Genomic DNA, 6,351 nt, shown 5'->3' on the forward strand with positions numbered 1-6,351 from the left:
CGGGCCGAGGGAGGCGAGAGATAAGATCGCTGTCACATCTGTGTCGTAAATCTTAACAGTTGTGTGAGCACATATTTACTCTCAGGACTGTTTGGGGCTCAATCACGCATCATGGAGGGAGGTTTCTGGATGGAGAAAAGAGACTGGAGGTAAGTGATTGTTACAGATTGCAACTTATCCATGAGATGATAAAGAGACTCTGATTATGGCCCCTATACACTCACTGGAACACATCTCTGCTCTCATTTTCCACAATCTCTGTCTGTATCTTGCTCAGGGGAGACACACGATCCTCTGTGGCCACCAACATAGAGCCACATCAACCGATTCCCACTTTTACAATTCCAACAATTCAGCTTTAGTGTATGAACTTTAACCAGGAGATTATGGTCCAAAACATATTAAGAAACATGTATTTGACAAAGGAGGATGCAGTGGCTGGATGAAGAAACACACATTTCTCGTCCAGTCCATGAGCCAGAATTTCCTCAGTAAAAGGAAAGCTGACCAGACATTTACAAGCCCACATCCAGCCTCAGCTCGAGCCGTTTGACCACCGCATGACGAGGCAGCTCTGAGCAATCAGGAAACACAGCCGATGAATATTCCTCAGGAGGAAAAAAGAAAAAGAAAAAGCTAAGTAGTATTCATTGAATTGCACTCAGAAATGGCCACAGCTCTTTGAGCAGAAGATTCAGAAAAAGACAACAATCACAAATTTGATGCTTGTGAAGCTACTAACACATAAGAGCAACTTCCTGCCTCTTGCCTTTTATTTAATCAACTTCTTGACCTCCTCCCAATGTCAAGACCTTCACATCCATCTTTTCATGTTGGTGCTATCAGCACTGAGCCGAAGGAGCCTTATCTGCTGGCTCGTGTTTATTTTTATTTAACCTCTTTTATTTAACGGGGCAGGACACTTTAGAGCCAAAACACTCAGAGGGAGTCTGTTCTGAGACGCAGGGAGCAAATCTGGACCAAAACATGGTCTCATCATGTAATCAAACATGGTGACATCTCCACAATGCGTCCAATATGGGGCTATTTTTATGAACTATAGACATTCAAAACGTGAAAAACATGATTTTTTGAAATATTTCTATACTTAAAAGATATTGTATTCTTGAATTCTGTTATTTGCTAAAGCCAAATATCTAAAGGATAAATCAAAAATGGATTGAAATATTTCAGTTTATGAGTAAAAAATCAAAGCTTCACAGATGGAATTAAACAATGGGGTGAAATCACTAATACGTTGTGGCAATGTTCTCAATATTTGTGCACATTTGCACAATTTATAACTTTTTAGGACCTGTTTTAGATGATTTTTGGTCACACAGGGCCACAGTCTGCAAAAACACAACCCTGACTTTACAGTATATCCAGACTTTAAGCTGACATGGGGAACAAAGCGAACCCTTCATGCGGACACCATCCACAGGGCAACGTGAGCCGGTAATGATAACAGTCATAATTAAAGTCAAACGTCAAAAATGTCAAATATTCCCTTCGCCTTTTTCTGTTGTTGGTCTCCGCCAATCCCAGACAAAACTATGTGCTTCATTAACTGGCGAATGTTGATGTGTTTAGTAATAAGAACCTTGGGGTCATTTCAATATGTGCAGGTGCAGCGAGAGAGAGAGAGAGAGAGAGAGAGAGCGAGAGAGAGAGAGAGAGAGATGACAGAACAATGAAACTGAAAAGAAAGGTAAAGAAATAGGATGAAAAGACTCAGCTACTGTGTCTCCTCTTTTGTTACTGATGACGACGGGAAAAAGCTCAATGCTTGAATTCAGTTCATCACGGCAGACTGAGCAACAAAAATCTGAAAATCTGCTAAATGGGCTTCAGGAAATAAAAACGCCAAGGCGAGCGTGTTCTCAATCAGCTCGATAAAGCATCTCCGCGAAGCCAAAACTGCTTTCATGATGAGTTCTAAATCGTTTCAACAATAAAATGTGCTCTAATGGCTTGTCCAGCTCCGAGGCATGAAGGGACCAGCTGTGCTTCTGTCTCTGTCTGGCTCCTTAATGAGAAGTGTTGGCGTGCTCAGAGTCAACAGACTAGTAAACCTCAAAGTGAACCACGGCCTGACCTCCAGAGGTCTGTGTGTGTTCGCCGTCTCGGGCCTCGTCTGCGTGGAACCGACGGCTTCTGCCTTCACTGAGAGTGAAGCGTGCAGATTTCTGAGGTCTTTGTGTTGAGGGTCTCTTCTCATGCTAACATAACTGCCTGCTGGAAATGAGTTTAAAAGGCCAGAGGGATGTGACCAAGAGCCTGAAAGTTACAACAATAACAGTAAATATCATGAAAACAAAGCAACAGAGGCAGCAAACAGGAGACTTTTTTTTTTTAACTTAATAGTGGCATCCTGTGTTTATGCTTCACAAATTAAGGTGCATTACCAGCAGGAAAAAAAGGAAGGACGTGTTAAAAAAGTGAAGTTCATTTGATTAAATACGGAAAAGCTACAGTGATGGTTGTATTGATTCACGTTGCGACTCTGAAGGTTCCTCTAAACAGGACAGCTTTACGATGAGCCGGCTGACTGGTAGTGGCCGATCGGTGGACAGGTGGGCAACTTTTGAGTCAACATTTCACTTTTATCTCGTCCTCGCCTTGAATGTTTGTTCGCACACAAACAGTGACAACTTCTGCTTTGAGAGTCATCATTACTTCTGTCTGCTCGCCATATATCTCCGTCACATTCAGCCGCTGATTAATCACGCCTGTCTCTCGCTCCGTCCTCTCCGTTCGCCAGTTTCTACTTCCCGTAGACACGATTTTTTTTTTTTCCTGAGCTGCTGGGTTTGGGGATTTCTGTGAGATGAAAGGCACTTGGTCCCCTTGCAGAAGAGGAGCCGGTTGTGTGTGAAGGCGGCCCACACATGCTGCCGTCAGAGCGCGTTTATGTGTGACGGAAAGATGCGAAGCTGTGGACGGAGGAGGGGGGGCGGAGGGAAGCACGCGCTCAAAACACGAATGAACGCAGATGATTCAACATTTATACTAAACAAAAACAGAGGACATGCTCAGGCTCCTCTCATGTGGAACCAGCTACTGAACCCGTCTCTAATTCAGGATTAAAACCTGCCTGTTTGATCAAACTGAACCACTTCCCAGTTAAACTGCTTCAAGTTTAGACAGCGAGAGGATACTTTCTTGCAGGACTGTGACGATGTTTACTTGCTAAATATCTCAACACGAAAGAGCAATATAAGAGGAATGTTGTACATTTTAGACGGCCCGTGTGAGAGCACAGCTCTAAATAAGAATCCCAGCACAGAAATATGCTGAAATTAAACATTTATGAAGCCCTTGACCCCCTGAAAAGTGAGCTTGGCTCAGTGTGACTAATAAAAAGTTTATAAAAGTTTGGTTTTATAGCTCCAACAGAAAAAAAAAATAAAAAGATCTGAATTCCACTTTGAGCTCATGCAGAAACTACTTAGTGCTTTGGTGTTCTTCCAGTGTGTGAGACCAAACAAATGTCACTACAGGCTCAAAGTGGCCTTGTGGAGCGAAACAATGTGCTGCACAAGCTGCTTCAGAAACCATCTAGATAACTCATTTATTCGCTGGAGCCGCCATCCCGCTCACTCCAGTCTGTCTAGAAGCAGCATGAGCGACCGAGTGAGATGTGACTTTGTGGGGAAACGCTTTCATTCTCCCCGATGCTCTTTCTCCGTCTCCTGCAGGGACACACTCTTTCTGCCTGTTGTTCTCTGAGAACACGAGCCGAAACCCACAGGCATGCTGTGAAACACGCGACGCCTCACACTGAAGCCGACGCTCGTGTTTCAGCACTGATCTACAGATGCAGTCATGACAGGCCTTCATGAGCCTTCAGATGATGCTGAGCAGGTGTCTGACTCGTAATCTGACATATGAACTGACATATTTTATATATATTTGTTTTTTTTTTACTCATGTCTTTAATCATGCTCAGCACTTTGATCAACCGGGGTTGTTGTAAAGTGCTATATAAATAAAATTTGATTTGATTTGATTTGATAATCTGGAATCAACAAGAAAACCAAACCGAAATATCTGCTTAAACTGACCCCTGGTTTCTATTTTCATTTTTAATTGTTGATGGACACACGCTGTCACTCTTAACTCCCAGATCCTCCTCACACCTGCGAGACGAAGCTCCATCAAGCCCAGTTCTTCCTTTATTTCTAGAATGCTTGGTGCTGCGAGGTAATGATGCCGCTTCTTGGAAAATCTCAGTTTGTCTTGTGATTGCACAGCTGCATTCTTGCTTATCCTGCTCTCACTGTGACAAGGATCAGGGCCTGTCGGTCTGCCTGTCTGTTCATCCTCTGGTCTCATGCAGCCACTCAGATCCTGGGTTTTGTCTCCGCTCTGCTCAGCCACCAGCGCTCCTCAGCATTCTCCTCTCACCTCTATTTTCTTAACCTTTCAGTGGGAGCAAATGCAAATAAGTTTTGTTTATGCACATTTAGAGATATTTCGTGTGATTCTATTGAGCTGAATCGTGCACACCTCTTCCATATAAACATTTCTCTCCGTCACCTGCTGGTCACAGTCAGAGTCCGTCTATCTCGGATTAGATCGGGGGAAGGGAGGTCAGGAGGCCCATCCATCACAGGGCCAAAGAAACACAGACACACAGACGACCAATGAAAAGTCACCACAAAGATGTTTTCAGGTTGTGGGCCTGAGTACTCGAGGAAAAACCTACACACAAAAGGATAATGTGAACTGAATGTGTGTCCTCCACCTGCGAGGCCACAACATTACTGAAATGCACAAAGTATAATATAACCCCAAAACAATAAATATGAGCCATAACAGACTCCCAGAGACACATTTTAGGATCCAGAGATGTGAGGTGAAGCTGACACACTTTACTGGAGTGGCCACAAATCGAGGAGGGTAAAAGAAACGCCGAATGAAATCAGATGTGATGAAATAAATGTGGGAGAAAGAGGAGCTGTCACAAAGCCGCTCGGCCGGGAAGACGTGATGACGAAAGTGTGATTGACGAAATACTTCATTTTGCATTTGTGTCTGCGCATGCTGGCAGGATGGACTGACACGGAAAAGAGAACCAAATGAGAGAGAGAGAGAGAGAGAGAGAGAGAGGGAAAAAAACAACTTCAGTGAGTCAATCACAGATCAGAAGTTAAATGAAAACTGACAAGAGAAAGTCGGGCGTCTCCCAGAAGAACCTGCAAACGGCCGTCGGCAGGCTGCGATATCGTCTCAACGCCACGCCGGGGTTTTATTGGTTCCCTTGGGCAGTGTTACGTTCACTGAGCTGTGGTCATTAGGAGGGCGACGCGCTGATGGAACATAAAATGCCGTTCGGACCGACAGACTGTGATTTATGCTACTGACCGAATGAGAAAAATGTACTGAAACACTTTCCCATTCTGGATGTTTAACAAGAAAACAAAGAAAACAGAACCTCGCTGGAGGTGGAAACCTGATCAGCTGCATAAACAATTTTCTGTTTCAGATTTGAATAAAATGTCAAACTTAGTCCAACAAGCATTCCCAAAATATATTTAACAATATCTCTTTAAATGAACCTCAATTCTTAATTACTAATTTACAGATGTTCCTGCTTTCTTGCCATAACTAAGTAAGTAAGTAAATAAAGTCCTCCTCATCATCCAGCACACGGGGGCTGAATGAATAGAACAAACAGTTCATATCCAGCCAACCTGGATAACCTCAGAGGTTTATATAGGGTGAGAAAAGGAGGTGGAAAAAATAAAGACACCCACACGTTCTGAACTTTAAACACGCGTAATAAAATGCATCAGGGGAAGATTTATTTCTTAGACCTTCCATACTTCTCCCGAATCTTTAAAACTGAGCAGCAGAAGCAACTGAGGAGTTACATCTGCCCCCTGAAGGACATCCATGAAATGATTTCTCTATTGCTGTAATTTACTGTAATGCTTCGCAGATGGAACGCCACGAGTGTGTGTGTGTGTGTGTGTGTGTGTGTGTGTGTGTGTGTGTGTGTGTGTGTGTGTGTGTGTGTGTGTGTGTGTTACACAGATAGTATATCAGCTGCAGTCCGAGCAAGTTGAGAAGGAGCAACAGAACTTTCAGGAGCCACAGACTCATGTTGAAAAAACACGGTGTGGCTGATCAAGTTGAACTAAAGCGTGCATTGTGTTGATTTTCCCTCTTACTGACATCTCCCTGATCTCTGCCATGAGAGTCATCAGCACTGTTTACATCTTTTCAACACCTTGTGGTCGATTTCAGGAGGAAACAGGGGCAGCGCACATTGAAGCAAAACAAATATCTGTGAGGCGCGTGTTCCGAGCTCTGAGCAAACTTGTGACATGTGGCTATAAGTAC

At 43.6% G+C, this 6,351-nt stretch overlaps 1 protein-coding gene across 2 annotated transcripts in view; it reads right to left on the reverse strand.

The window, feature by feature from the left end:
• LOC115386686 (mitochondrial import inner membrane translocase subunit TIM16-like) overlaps positions 1 to 6,351 on the reverse strand; it is an 89,901-nt gene that overhangs the window by 21,184 nt on the left and 62,366 nt on the right. The gene's annotated exons all lie outside the window — the stretch shown is intronic.

This window comes from Salarias fasciatus, chromosome 4 (genome assembly GCF_902148845.1).
Source record: "Salarias fasciatus chromosome 4, fSalaFa1.1, whole genome shotgun sequence".
Classification (NCBI taxonomy): domain Eukaryota; kingdom Metazoa; phylum Chordata; class Actinopteri; order Blenniiformes; family Blenniidae; genus Salarias; species Salarias fasciatus.